Source organism: Bos taurus, chromosome 29 (assembly GCF_002263795.3).
Source record: "Bos taurus isolate L1 Dominette 01449 registration number 42190680 breed Hereford chromosome 29, ARS-UCD2.0, whole genome shotgun sequence".
NCBI lineage: Eukaryota > Metazoa > Chordata > Mammalia > Artiodactyla > Bovidae > Bos > Bos taurus.
In genome coordinates this window covers 9,715,860-9,731,506 of record NC_037356.1, presented here as the reverse complement: position 1 = coordinate 9,731,506, position 15,647 = coordinate 9,715,860, and positions in this window count along the sequence as shown.

Genomic DNA, 15,647 nt, shown 5'->3' with positions numbered 1-15,647 from the left:
CCATAAAGTATATAGGTTGAAAATAAACACTTCTTTCCTTTTATAAGCTCCCTGACAAACCTAAAGTCAACAGAAGGAAGGAAATAATAAAGATCACAGAGGAAATAAATGAAATAGAGATTTTAAAAAAAGAGAAAAAAATCAATAAAACCAAGAGTTGGTTTTTTGTAAGGGTACACAAAATTGACAAACCTTTGATCGGGATCACCAAGAATAAAAGAAAGAGGACCCAAATAAACAAAATAAGAAATTAAAGAGGGGAAATAACAACCAATACCACAAAATAAATAAATAAATAAGAGAATACTATGAACAATTATCCAACGAATTGGACAACCTAGGAAAAAAAAAAAAAACAAGTTTCTGGAAACAGCCCACCAAAACTAAATCAAGAGAAAACATATATGTTAAACAGACCAATTACTACAAGTAAAATAAAATCTGTAAAAAAAAGGGGGAAACAAAGAAAACAAAAAACAAACAAACAAAAAAATCTCCTTGCAGACAAATGTCTAGGACCAGATGGCTTCACTGGGGAATTCTACCAAACATACAAACAAGAACTTATACTGATCCTTCTCAAACTCTTCCAAGAGACTAAAGTGGAGATAACACTCCCAAGGTCATCCTATGAAGCCACCATCAGCCTGATACCAAAACTTGACAGAGACACTACCAAAGAAGAAAATTACAGGCCAGTTTCTTTGATGAATATATATGCAAAACTTCTCAAAAAATAACTGAATCTAACAACACATGAAAAAGATCATATACCACAATGAAGTTGGATCCATTCACCCCTTGGACCCAGGGTCTTAAGGATGGTTCAATATATATACAAGTCAATCCATGTGCTACATACACTGCATCAACAAAAGAAAAAAAACACATAATCATTTCAGTAAATGCAGACAAGGTATTTGATAAAATTCAACATCCATTCCGGAGAAGGCAATGGCAACCCACTCCAGGACTCTCGCGTGGAAAATCCCATGGATGGAGGAGCTTGGTAGGCTTCAGTCCATGGGGTTGCTAAGAGTCAGGTACGACTGAGCAACTTCACTTTCACTTTTCACTTTCATGCATTGGAGAAGGAAATGGCAACCCACTCCAGTGTTCTTGCCTGGAGAATCCCAGGGACGGGGGAGCCTGGTGGGCTGCCATCTATGGGGTCACACAGAGTCAGACACGACTGAAGTGACTTAGCAGCAGCAGCAGCAGCAGCAACATCCATTCATGATGAAAACTCCTACCATAGTGGCTATAGAAGGGACATATCTCAACATAATAAAAGCTATTTATGACAAACCCACAGCCAACGTAATACTCAATGGTGAAAATCTGAAAGCCTTCTCATTAAAATCTGGAACAAGACAAGGATGCCCACTCTCATCACTTTTATTCAGCATAGTCTTGGAAGTCCTAGCCAGAACAATCAGAAAATAAACAGAAATAAAAAGTATCCAAATTGGAAAGGATAGATAAAACTGTCATTATATGCGGATGACATGATACTATATATAGAAAACCCTAAAGACACCATGCAAAAGCTGTGAGAACTGATAAACACAGAAAGGTAGCAGCATACAAGATTAACATACAGAAATCAGTTGCATTTCTTTACGCTAACAATGAAATATCAGAAAGGGAAAGTCAAAGAACAATCCTTTTTAAAATTGCATCAAAAAAATAAAATACTTAGGTATAAATCTGACCAAGGAGGTGAAAGACTTATAGGCTAGAACTATAAAACATGATAAAGGAAACTGAAGGTGACTCAAAGAAATGGAAAGATATCCCATGCTCTTAGATTGGAAGACTTAAAATTGTTAAGATGGCCATACTGCCCAAAGCAATCTATACATTTAATGATACCCCTATCAAATTACCCATCCTAAAATTTATATGAAGCCCATTTAAGACTCAGAATTACAAAAGCAATCCTGAGGACAAAGAACAAAGTTAGAGGCACAGCCTCCCAGACTTCAGACAATACTACAAAGCTACAGTGATCTAAACAGTGTGGAATTGGCACAAAAACAGACATATGGATCAATGAACAGAATAAAGAGCCCCAAAATAAGTCCACACACCTACGGTCAATTAATCTTTGACAAAGGAGGCAAGAATATACAATGGAGCAAAGACAGTCTCTTCAGCAAGTGGTGTTGGGAAAGCTGGACAGTTGTATGTAAATGAATGAAGTTAGAACACTCCGTTGCACAATACACAAAAATAAACTCAAAATGGCTTAAAGGTGTAAGTATAAGACATGATACCATAAAACTCCTAGAAGAGAACATAGGCAAAACATTCTCTGACATAAATTGCACCTATGTTTTCTTAGGTCAGTCTCTCAAGGCAAGAGGAATAAAAGCAAAATAAACAAATGGGACCTAATCAAACTCACAAACTTTTGCACAGCAAGGGAAACCATAAATAAATGAAAAGGCAGTCTATGGACTGCGAGAAAATATTTGCAAACTATGCAACCAACAAGGACGTAACTTCCAAAATATATACACAGCTCTTACAATTCAATAACAATTAAAAAAAAAACCCACCCAATCAAAAAATGGGCAGGAGAGCAGAATAGACATTTCTCCAAAGAAGAAATGTCATACAGATGGCCAACAGGTACATGAAAGATGCTCAATATTACTAATTATTAGAGAAATGCGAATCAAAACAACAACTGAGATATCATCCCACATCAGTCAGAATGGCCATCCCCAAAAAGTCTACAAATAAGAAATGCTGGAGAGGGTGTGGAGCTAAGAGAGCCCTTGCACTATTGATGGGAACATAAATTCTCTTTACAGAGAACAGTATAGAGATTCCTTAAAAAATGAAAATAGAGTTATCATATAATCCAGCAATCCCATTCCTGGACATATATCCAGAGAACAGTCTTAATTTAAAAAGATACATGCATCCCAATGTTCATAGCAGGATAATTTACAATAGCCAAGACGTGGAAGCAACCTAAATGTCCTTCAACAGGTGAATGGATAAAGAAGATGTGGTACATATATAAAATGGAATACTACTCAGCTATAAAAAATGAGAGTCCCTTGGACTGCAAGGAGATCCAACCAGTTCATCCTAAAGGAGATCAGTCCTGAATATTCATTGGAAGGATTAATGTTGAAGCTGAAACTCCAATGCTTTGGCCACCTGATGTGAAGAGCTGACTCATTTGAAAAGTCCCTGATGCTGGGAAAGATTGAGGGCAGGAGGAGAAGGGGACGACAGAGGATGAGATGGTTGGATGGCATCACCGGCTCAATGGACATGAGTTTGGGTAAACTCTGGGAGTTGGTGATGGACAGGGAGGCCTGGTGTGCTGCAGTTCATGGGGCTGCAAAGAGTTGGACATGACTGAGCGACTGAACTGAACTGAACTGAAAAAAAAAATGAAGTAAAAAAAAAGAGTGAAATACTGCCATTTGCAGCAACATGAATGGGCCTAGAGATTATCATACTAAGTGAAATAAGTCAGAGAAAGACAAATATCATGTGATATCACTTATATGTGGAATCTAAAATATGATACAAATGAACTTATTTACAAAAGAGAAACAGACTCACAAACATGGAAAACAAATTTATGGTTACCAAAGGGGAAAGGTGTGGGGGACAGAGATAAGTTAGAAGTTTGAGATTAGCAGATACAAACTACTATATATAAAATAAACAGCAAGGTCCTACTGTATAGCAAAGGGAACCACATTCAATATCTTGCAATAAACTATAATGGAAGAATCTACACATATATACACACACATATATATATGAACCACTTTGTTGTACACCAGAAACTAACAAAACATTGTAAATTAACTACTTTCATAAGAAAAGAAAAGGAATTAAAAGATTATAAGCTCCTTGAAAGCAAAGAATGAATCTTAGCAGCACAGCAATGGCTGAATAAAAAGAGTGTTAAGTAAATGATTACTAATAAACGAAAGAAGAAAAACCAAATCCAATGTATCCCGAGACCCTACCCCCAGCTAAGGCTAAGGTTGCTAGTCTATGCCCATTCTCATTCTTACCACTCAAAGTGAAGTTACGAACCCTTGACATCACCCCTTAGCAGCACAGGATATCTAACCCCAGTTGAGGACTAATGAATCAGAAGATCCACTGTGGCCTGATCCTCAGGAGATTTGTTTACAGGTGACACTTTGAGAAGCACCGCTTAGTCAGGAGTAATGGGAGGAGTGAGCAGGCCTGAGTCTCCTGGAAGAGGGCACCTTGTGGCTCCAGCCGGGTGGGACCGGGGAAGACAGAATCTGTCAGGTAGTATCCAGAGTGATTTCTCAAATTGTGACCACTGTCCATCAGGGCCTGGGCTGATGGCCAGATGGCTCTGCATCAGAGGAGCTAGGACCTCGGGCTGGCTGGCTGCAGACTGCAGGAAAGTGTAAGCAGAGGTTGGGGGTACTTCCCAGATGGCGCTAGTGGTAAAGAACCTGCCTGCCAACGAAGGGGACACAGACAATGTGGGTTTGATCCATAAGTTGGAAAGATCCCCTGGAGAAGAAAATGGCAACCCACTCCAGTATTCTTTCTTGGAAAATTCCATGGACAGAGGAGCCTGGGGGTTACAGTCCACAGGGTCACAAAGAGTCAGACACAACTGGGTGACTGAGCATGCATGCCCATGGGCAGAGATGGAGTTACAGAGCCTCAGCCTGGGCTCGAAGGCAATGTCCAGAGGTCAAGGAAGTAAGAAGTCAAGTCCAGTGGTATCAGGTGAGAGAATCTAAAACCGGTTATGCTGGTGCACAGAGCCAGAGTCTAGAGAACAGAAACAGACACTTCTACTAATGCTCAGAGCTTTCCAGGTGGTGCTCGTGGTAAAGAACCTGCCTGCCAATGCAGGAGACGTAAGACACACAGGTTCGATCCCCAGGTTGGGAAGATCCCTTGGAGGAGAAAATGGCAACCCACTCCAGTATTCTTGCCCAGAGAGTCCCATGGACAGAGGGGCCTGGCGGGGTACTGTCCATGGGGTCTCAAAGAATCGGACACGACTGAAGTGACTTGGCACGCACGCACTAATACTCACTGAGCAGCTGATGGGTAAGACAGTGAGCTCTCCTTTCAGGAAAGCCTGGTCCTTGTTCTGGGTCTCCCCCCTTCAGTGTGTAGGTGGGCGCGCCTTTGCAGCTCTGTTTCTGTAGTCCACGTGACGGGGCTCGACATTACAGTGAGGGCCGGCGCGACACTTGCTAGCAGGTTCCTGTCTTGCTGATTGAGAGACAACAGTGTGGGAAAGTGAACGTTTCAGAGACTAGCTTTGAAATTTTTGCGAAAAACTGGATAGATATTCCCAGGGCCTTTTGCTCACATCCTGCTGCTGCTGCTGCTGCTAAGGCACTTCAGTCGTGTCCGACTCTGTGTGACCCCATAGACGGCAGCCCACCAGGCTCCTCTGACCCTGGGATTCTCCAGGCAAGAACACTGGAGTGGGTTGCTATTTCCTTCTCCAATGCATGAAAGTGAGAAGTGAAAGTGAAGTCGCTCAGTTGTGCCCGACTGTTGCTCACACCCTAGCCCTGTGTGTTTTCAGTCAGCAGTGGGCTGTGCTTCAGGAGATAATAACCAACGCCCCCTAGTCACCCAGACACACTGATGGTATACCACAGTGAAAGTTAAAGATCCAGGTAATGGGGGAAATGTATTTAGGAAATGCAAAATGAGACACACTTAAAAAATGTTGGTAGGTCCATGGGCTAGCTGCCTACGCAGGGGTCACAGGGATTGGCAGATGTTTCTTATGATGACAGTTTTTTCAGACCTCATCCTGACCTTCTGCCACACTCAGTTCAGTTCAATTCAGTTCAGTCGCTCGGTCATGTCCGACTCTTTCCGACCCCATGAATCGCAGCATGCAAGGCCTCCCTGTCCATTACCAACTCCCGGAGTTTACCCAAATTCATGTCCATCTAAGAGTTTAGAAAACATGTGGCCACTATGGAGGACAATATGAATATCCTTAAAAACCTAAAAATAGAACTACCATTCAGTTCAGTTCCGCTCAGTTCAGTCACTCAATCATGTTCAACCCTTTGTAACCACATGGACTGCAGCACGCCAGGCCTCCCTGTCCATCACCAACTGCTAGAGCTTGCTCAAACTCATGTCCATCGAGTTGGTGATGCCATCCAAATATCTCATCCTCTGTCATCCCCTTCTCCTCCTGCCTTCAATCTTTCCCAGCATCAGGGTCTTTTCCAATGAGTCAGTTCTTTACATCAGGCAGCCAAAGTATTGGAGTTTCAGCTTCAGCATCAGTCCTTCCAGTGAATATTCAGGACTGATTTCCTTTAGGACTGAATGGTTTGATCTCCTTGCACTCCAGGGGACTCTCAAGAGTTCTCCACAGTTCAAAAGCATCAATTCTTCAATGTTCAACTTTCTTTATAGTCCAACTCTCACATCCATACATGACTCCTGGAAAAACCATAGCTTTGACTAGATGGACCTTTGTTGACAAAGTAATGTCTCTGTTTTTTAATATGCTGTCTAGGTTGGTCATAGCTTTTCTTCCAAGGAGCAAGTGTCTTTTAATTTCATGGCTGCAGTCAAAATTTGCAGTGATTTTGAGCCCAAGAAACGTAAGTCTTTCACTGTTTTCATTGTTTCCCCATATATTTGCCATGAAGTGATAGGACTGGATGCCATGATCTTAGTTTTTTGAATGTTGAGTTTTAAGCTAGCTTTTTCACTCTCCTCTTTCACTTTCACCGAGAGGCTCTAGTTCCTCTTCACTTTCTGCCATAAGGGTGGTGTCATCTGCGTATCTGAGGTTATTGATATTTTGCCCTGCAATCTTGATTCAAGTTTGTGCTTCATCCAGCCTGGCATTTCACATGATGTACTCTGCATAGAAGTTAAATAAACATGATGACAATATACAGCCTTGACAATATACTCCTTTCCCGATTTGGAACCAGTCTGTTCTTGCTTGTCCGGTTCTAACTGTTGCTTCTTGGCCTGCATACAGATTTCTCAGGAGGCAGGTAAAGTGGTCTGGTATTCCCATCTCTTGAAGAATTTTCCCCAGTTTGTTGTGATGGACACAGTCAAAGGCTTTGGCGTAGTCAATAAAGCAGAAGTAGATGTTTTTCTGGAACTCTCTTGCTTTTCCTATGAACCAACAGATGCTGGCAATTTGATCTCTGGTTCTTCTGCCTTTTCTAAGTCTAAAATAGAAATGGAACTTAGATCTGGAAGTTCATGGTTCATGTACTATTGAAGCCTGACTTGGAGAATTTTGAGAATTACTTTACTAGTATGTGAGATGAGTGCAATTGTGTGGTAGTTTGAACATTCTTTGACATTGCCCTTCTTTAGGACTGGAATAAAAACTGTCTTTTTCCAGTCCTGTAGCCACTGATGAGTTTTCCTGATTTGTTGGCATATTGGGTGCAGCACTTTCACAACATCATCTTTTAGGATTTGAAATAGCTCAAGTGGAATTCCATCACCTCCACTAGCTTTGTTCATAGTAATGTTTCCTAAAGCCCATTTGACTTCGCATTCCAGGATGTCTGGCTCTGAGTGAGTGATCACACCATCGTGGTTATCTGGGTCATGAAGATCTTTATTAATATAGTGCTTCTGTGTATTCTTGCCACCTCTTCTTAATATCTTCTGCTTCTGTTAGGTCCATACCATTTATATTCTTTACTGAGCCCATCTTTGCATGAAATATTCCCTTGGTATCTCTAGTTACCATCAGAACTATCGTAAGATCCAGAAATCCCATTACTGGGCATATGCCCTGAGGAAACTGTAACTCAAAAAGACACGTGCACCCCAGTGTTCACTGCAGCACTATTAACATTACCCAGGACAACAGAAGTAATTTAACATTCACAGACAGATGAATGGATAAAGATGTGGTACATATACACAATGGAATGTCACTCGGCCCTTTAAAAGAACAAAATTGGGTCATTTGTAGAGACAAGGACCTAGAGTCTGTCATACAGAGTAAAGTAAGTCAGAAAAACAAATGTGGTATATTAATGCATACATGTGAAATCTAGAAATATGGTACATATGAACCTATTTGCAAGGCAGGAATAGAGACACAGAAGTAGAGAACAAACAGATGGACACAGGGTAGGGGGCAAAAGGGGGGTGGGATGAACTGGGAGATTGGGATTGACATGCATTCACTACCGTGTGTAAAACAGATAGCTAGAGGGAAACTGCTGGATCAAACCGGGAGCTCAGCGTGGTGCTCTGTGACGACCTGGGGAGAGGGTGGGGGAGGGTGGGAGGAAGGTCCAAGAAGGAGGGACTATATGCGTACATACAGTTATACAGATACAGCTGATTCGCTTCACTGTACAGCAGAAACCAACACAGCACTGTAAAGCTACTGTACTCCAATAAAAAAGGAAGCGCTCTTAACCCCAGTAACCATATTTGACATTAACATTAGGTAATCTTCTCACAATTTAACAGGGAATTATTCACAACTTACCTGATGACAAAATACAGCCGTAAAACATAGTGTTTGGTATTTCTAAGGCATCTCTGTGATGGATGAATAAATCTCTTCCGAAAGACCCATCTAACGGGGGGAAAAAACACCAAATAAATATGAATTAACATTGTGCTAAAATTTTTCTGAATATGCAAGAATTTAAGTAGACAAGTTCCAAAACTGGCTCTCCTTAGTATACAGGTAGTAAATTACTAAGGAAAACTCATTATGTCTTGAGATAGTATTACCCCCAAAATTACTTTTACAAGCATTGTAGAATGATTCAGCAGGAACTTGACACTCTGCTTAAGTATCATTTAATTTCAAGTAACACTTCCTGGTAAACAGGTTTTTAATTAAAAAGGAAAATTATATTTCCATCCCTGAAAGATAAGAAACTACAGGCTATTTAACCATCTACAGTTTCTATCTTTACTTATCTTTGGCACCAGTTTCAAAGGAAAACTACCTGCAAAGGATAATTTCTCCCACAATAATCCCTTCCAGGACTTAACAATTTATAGTGTTCACACATATGATTTCATTTGATCCTCTCAACAGTCCTGTAAGGCAGGTATAACAAGAATTAGAATTAACTTCATTTTATATGTGAGGACGCTGAGGAAGCTACATGACTTGCTCATGGTCATCCTGCAAGTGGGGTTCAGCCAGATCTTGAACCCCAAGTTGCTGACCCCAGGTCTGTCTCTGTGTTATTAGCATCAGGTAAGCCATGGCTAAGTCTACCTGATGTCTTAGGTCACACTGCAGAGGGACCTTGAGAGGCTTCTAGAGCAGTGACTCTCAAACTTTATTTCTTAGAAACTTAAAGGTCCACAGTGATACTTGGGAAGCCACTCTAGGAAAGTGAGAAGTCTGGGTCCTGGGCTACTATTCCAAACGAGCTCTGTCTTTATGTCTCCTATACTGGTCTCAGGTAAAATTTCTTTGGAAGGAAATATTCCACTGCTTTCAAAAGATGTTTGAAACTCCAGAATACTAATCTAAACTACTCATTTTATAGATTGGCAAAGACCCATAAAGATCACATAATTTATCCTTGTTCACACTCAACAAAGACTAGAAACCAGTCTTTTTGATTGGGATAAAAGTTAATCCTCTCAGTATGGTGCTTTGTCTGCCTCTGAAGTTCTCTGACTTTAGTTTGTAATCAGGAATACCTGCAGGGCTGGTCACAGAGTTCTGAGTCCTCTCCCCCGCCTTCCTCCACTGACAGAGCTTCTATTCAATAGGGCTGGGGTCGGGTCTGAGAACGTGCATTCCAGGTGATACTGATGCTGCTGAACGAGAGAACACATTTTGAGAACCAGTTGTCTACAGGATATGAAACAACAGAAAAGTCAACTGCATTGGCCAGCTAATTGCTACATTTCATCCATTTTATTTCAATCTGGGAAAATGGTAAAAAGGAAGTTCCTCCTTCAGAATTTATAAACCCATTGCTTTCACCATATTACTACACATTCAACAGCTAGCACTGATATTCTATCATACCAAAGATCCTAAATGATCCATGTAGCAGATGGCATTGGTGTTCTAGCCCACAGCCCCTTACCCAGCTTCTGAGTTCATCTGCAATTGCTCTGAGTAGTTTGCATGCTCACTGCCAGCTTCCCACCTCAACAGCTAACATTTCTTTGTGTCTCTGTCTGGGGACTTTCTTTAGTCAACAAGAGCATGCTCAGTCCACAAGCACTGTGTGTGTGTGTGTGTGTGTGTGTGTGTGTGTGTGTGTATGTAATTAATATCCCCACTTTCCAGGGTGACCTTCAAACAACGAGGCCATGACGCTGCAGAAAAATCCTCCAGAGTCACCATCCCTCTGGGGGACAACTGTGAAGCTTGTTCAAATGACTCCTCAGAGGGGCCCTAGTGAGACTGAGCCCCAGCCTCCCACAGCATCAACTTGCTCATTAATGCACCCTTTCGTGGCATTTCTCCCTTTCCATCCACTCCTCCCCCTTCCTTACTTGTGCTTCCAGGGATCACTTCCTACATTAACTGTCTGGATCACAAGCTCCTATCTGAATCTGCTTTTGGCGAAATACAAGCAAAGACACTCTAAGTTCTTCACGAAATCCATGGAAGCATCGCCTGCTGTCAGACCCATATCTGCTTTTTTTCACCTCTCCATTCTATGCCCTAGGGCTTTATTTGCAGGTTTTGGGGCTGGCTAACCCAAGTTCGCAAAGAGTTGGACATGACTGAGCATCTGAACTGACTGAACTGAACCCAAGTTCAACAGTATGTTGCAAAGCAGAAACATTACTCTGCCTACAAAGGTTCATATAGTCAATGCTATGGTCTTTCCAGTAGTCATGTATGGTTGTGACAGCTGGACTGTAAAGAAGGCAGAAGGCCAAAGAATTGATGCCTTAGAACTACGGTGCTGGAGAAGACTCCTAAAAGTCCCTTGGACACTAAGGAGATCAAACCAGTCAATCGTAAGGAAGATCAATCCTGAATATTCATTGGAAGGACTGATGCTGAAGCTGAAGCTCCAGTATTTTGGTCATCTCATGAGGACAGACGACTCATTGGAAAAGTCCCTGATGCTGGGAAAGACTGAGGACAGAAGGAGAAGAGGGCAGCAGAGGATGAGATTGGATGGCATCATCGATGCAAGGAGCATGAACTCTGGGTGATGATGAGGGACAGGGAGGCCTGGCGAGCTGCAGTCCATGGGGTCGCAAAGAGTCGGACACGACTGGGAGATTGAAGAACAACAACAACAACAAACCGAAGTTCAGTGCATTCAGTGGGTGTTAAATAATACAACAATTGTTGCTGCCATAACAGCAGCAAAAATACAGACTGTTGAATCACATGCAGATACTCATGGCTCATTAATTGTATGCTTGAGCAGTCACTCTTTAGAAAGAGGCCCAAGTTCATGTAGTACCAGATCTGTGAAGGATGACAGCTGAAAAAACCTGGCATTATGAATATTTTTCAGGCGTGACTATAAAAAGCAACCATCAATTCTGAAATGGAGATAAGTTTCCTTTTGTGCTGTTAAAGCAAGATTAACCTTCAGCAAATGTTTACATTTAAGGAGTGGAGTTTCAGCAGTGATGACATCAACATTTGTCAAACTGCAGTTTGAATCTCAATTAAAAAAAAAAAAACTATCTCAGAAACAATTAAACTGTCCTCAAATTGGAGCCAAATAGTGGAGACAGATCCCTTTGGTTTAAAACATAATTAAATTAATCAAACTTTATCCTAAATAATAGAGCTATTTCATCTATTTAATTCCACTTATTGTTGGTGGCTTAATTTTTTAAAGAAAACAGCCTCATTGTGGCATAACTGACATATAACAACAGTACAAATTTTGACATATGCATGCACCCAAGAAACCAATGTACTGGCTTGGTTTTGAAAGCAAGTCTACCTAATTTTAAGTGTATATCATTTTAAAATCCAATTTATGGAATAATCTATTAATTACACTTATATAGTGACCATTATGAACTAAAGCTCTTTACATTACTCCCTATTTTAAATGGCTATGTGAGTATGCTCCAAAGTACATAGGTGTAAAACAATAAATAAATTCTAATCCCCAGAATTTAGAGGCGTATCTCGCAAATAGTATTAGTAATAAGAGCTACCACTTACTTGAGTTAGACAAGGCTGTGGTCCGTGTGATCAGATTGGCTAGTTTTCTGTGATTATGGTTTCAGTGTGTCTGCCCTCTGATGCCCTCTTGCAACACCTACCATCTTACTCAGGATTCTCTTACCTGTGACGTGGGGTATTTCTTCATAGCTGCTCCAGCAAAGTGCAGCTGCCGCTCCTTACCTTGGACGAGGTTGCCCCTCCTGACCTTGAACGTGGAGTAGCTCCTCTTGGCCCTCCTGCGCCCACGTAGCCACCGCTCCTTTGACATGGGGTTGCTCCTCTTGGCCACCGCCCCTGATCTCGGAACTGGGGTAGCTCCTCTTGGCCACCGCCCCTGACCTCAGACCTGGTATAGCTCCTGCGCCATCGCACCCTGGTGCTCTCAGTCGCCTGCCCCGAATTTGGGCGTGGGGTAGCTCCTCTTGGCTGCTCTTCTGCGCGGTCCGTTGCAGCCGCCACGCTTCAGAAAACTAGCCAATCTGATCACACGGACCACAGCCTTGTCTAACTCAATGAAACTAAGCCATGCTGTGTGGGGTCACCCAAGATAGATGGGTCATGGTGGAGACGTCTGACAGAATGTGGTCCATTGGAGAAGGGAATGGAAAACCACTTCAGTATTCCTGCCTTGAGAACCCCATGAACAGTATGAAAAGGCAAAATGATAGGATACTGAAAGAGGAACTACCCAGGTCGGTAGGTGCCCAATATGCTACTGGAGATCAGTGGAGAAATAACGCCAGAAAGAATGAAGGGATGGAGCCAAAGCAAAAACAATACCCAGCTGTGGATGAGACTGGTAATAGAAGCAAGGTCTGATGCTGTAAAGAGCAATATTGCATAGGAACCCGGAGTGTTAGGTCCATGAATCAAGGCAAATTGGAAGTGGAGTGAATGTCGACATTCTAGGAATCAGAGAACTAAAATGGACTGGAATGAGTGAATTTAACTCGGATGACCATTATATCTACTAGTGCGGGCATGAATCCCTCAGAAGAAATGGAGTAGGCATCATGGTCAACAAAAGAGTCCGAAATGCAGTACTTGGATGCAGTCTCAAAAATGACAGAATGATCTCTGTTCGTTTCCAAGGCAAACCATTCAATATCACAATAATCCAAGTCTATGCCCCAACCAGTAATGGTGAAGAAGCTGAATTTGAACGGATCTATGAAGACCTACAAGACCTTTTAGAACTAACACCCAAAAAAGATGTCCTCTTCATTATAGGGGACTGGAATGCAAAAGTAGGAAGTCAAGACAAACCTGGAGTAACAGGGAAATTTGGCCTTGGAATACGGAATGAAGCAGGGCAAAGGCTAATAGAGTTTTGCCAAGAGAACACACTGGTCATAGCAAACACCCTCTTCCAACAACACAAGAGAAGACTCTACACATGGACATCACCAGATGGTCAACACTGAAATCAGATTGATTGTATTCTTTGCAGCCAAAGATGGAGAGGCTCTATACACTCAGCAAAAACAAGACCGGGAGCTGACTGTGGCTCAGATCATGAACTTCTTATTGCCAAATTCAGACTTAAATTGAAGAAAATAGGGAAAACCTCTAGACCATTCAGTTCAGTTCAGTCGCTCAGTCATGTCTGACTCTTTGTGACCCCATGAATCACAGCACGCCAGGCCTCTCTGTTCATCACCAACTCCTGGAGTTCACTCAAACTCACGCCCATTGAGTCGGTGATACCATCCAACCATCTCATCCTCTGTCATCCGCTTCTCCTCCTGCCCCCAATCCCTCCCAGCATCAGGGTCTTTTCCAATGAGTCAACTCTTCATATGAGGTGGCCAAAGTATTGGAGTTTCAGCTTCATCATCAGTCCTTCCAATGAACACCCAGGACTGATCTCCTTTAGGATGGACTGGTTGAATCTCCTTGCAGTCCAAGGGACTCTCAAGAGTCTTCTCCAACACCATAGTTCAAAAGCATCGATTTTTTGGTGCTCAGCTTTCTTCACAGTCCAACTCTCACATCCATACATGACCACTGGAAAAACCATAGCCCTAAATCAAATCCCTTATGGTTATACAGTGGAAGTGAGAAATAGACTTAAGGGACTACATCTGATAGACAAAGTGCCTGATGAACTATGGATGGAGGTTCATGACATTGTACAGGAGACGGGATCAAGACCATCCCCATGGAAAGAAATGCAAAAAGCAAAATGGCTGTCTGAGGAGGCCTTACAAATATCTGTGAAAAGAAGAGAAGTGAAAAGCAAAGGAGAAAAGGAAAGATATAAACATCTGAATGCAGAGTTCCAAAGAACACCAAGGAGAGATAAGAAACCCTTCCTCAGCAATCAATGCAAAGAAATAGAGGAAAACAACAGAATGGGAAAGACTAGAGATCTCTTCAAGAAAATTAGAGATACCAAGGGAACATTTCATGCAAATATGGGCTCGATAAAGGACAGAAATGGTATGGACCTAACAGAAGCAGAAGATATTAAGAAGAGGTGGCAAGAATACACAGAAGAACTGTACAAAAAAGATCTTCAGAACCAAGATAATCACGATGGTGTGATCACTGACCTAGAGCCAGACATCCTGGAATGTGAAGTCAAGTGGGCCTTAGAAAGCATCACTACGAACAAAGCTAGTGGAGGTGATGGAATTCCAGTTGAGCTATTCCAAATCCTGAAAGATGATGCTGTGAAAGTGCTGCCCTCAATATGCCATAAAATTTGGAAAACTCAGCAGTGGCCACAGGACTGGAAAAAGTCCATTTTCATTCCAATCCCAAAGAAAGGCAATGCCAAAGAATGCTCAAACTACTGCACAATTGCTCTCATCTCACACGCTAGTAAAGTAATGCTCAAAAGTTCTCCAAGCCAGGCCTCAGCAGTACATGAACCATGAACTTCCAGATGTTCAAGCTGGTTTTAGAAAAGGCAGACGAACCAGAGATCAAATTGCCAACATTCGCTGGATCATCAAAAAAGCAAGTGAGTTCCAGAAAAACATCTATTTCTGCTTTATTGACTATGCCAAAGCCTTTGACTGTGTGGATCACAAGAAACTGTGGGAAATTCTTCAAGAAATGGGAATACCAGACCACTTGACCTGCCTCTTGAGAAATCTGTATGCAGGTCAGGAAGCAACAGTTAGAACTGGACATGGAACAACAGACTGGTTCCAAATAGGAAAAGGAGTACATCAGGGCTGTATATTGTCCCCCTGCTTATTTAACTTCTATGCAGAGTACATCATGAAAAACGCTGGGCTGGAAGAAGCACAAGCTGGAATCAAGACTGGGAGAAATATCAATAACCTCAGATATGCAGATGACACCACCCTTATGGTAGAAAGTGAAGAGGAACTAAAAAGCCTCTTGATGAAAGTGAAAGAGGAGAGTGAAAAATTTGGCTTAAAGCTCAACATTCAGAAAACGAAGATCATGGCATCTGGTCCCATCACTTCATGAGAAATAGATGCGGAAAGAGTGGAAACAGTGTCAGACTTTATTT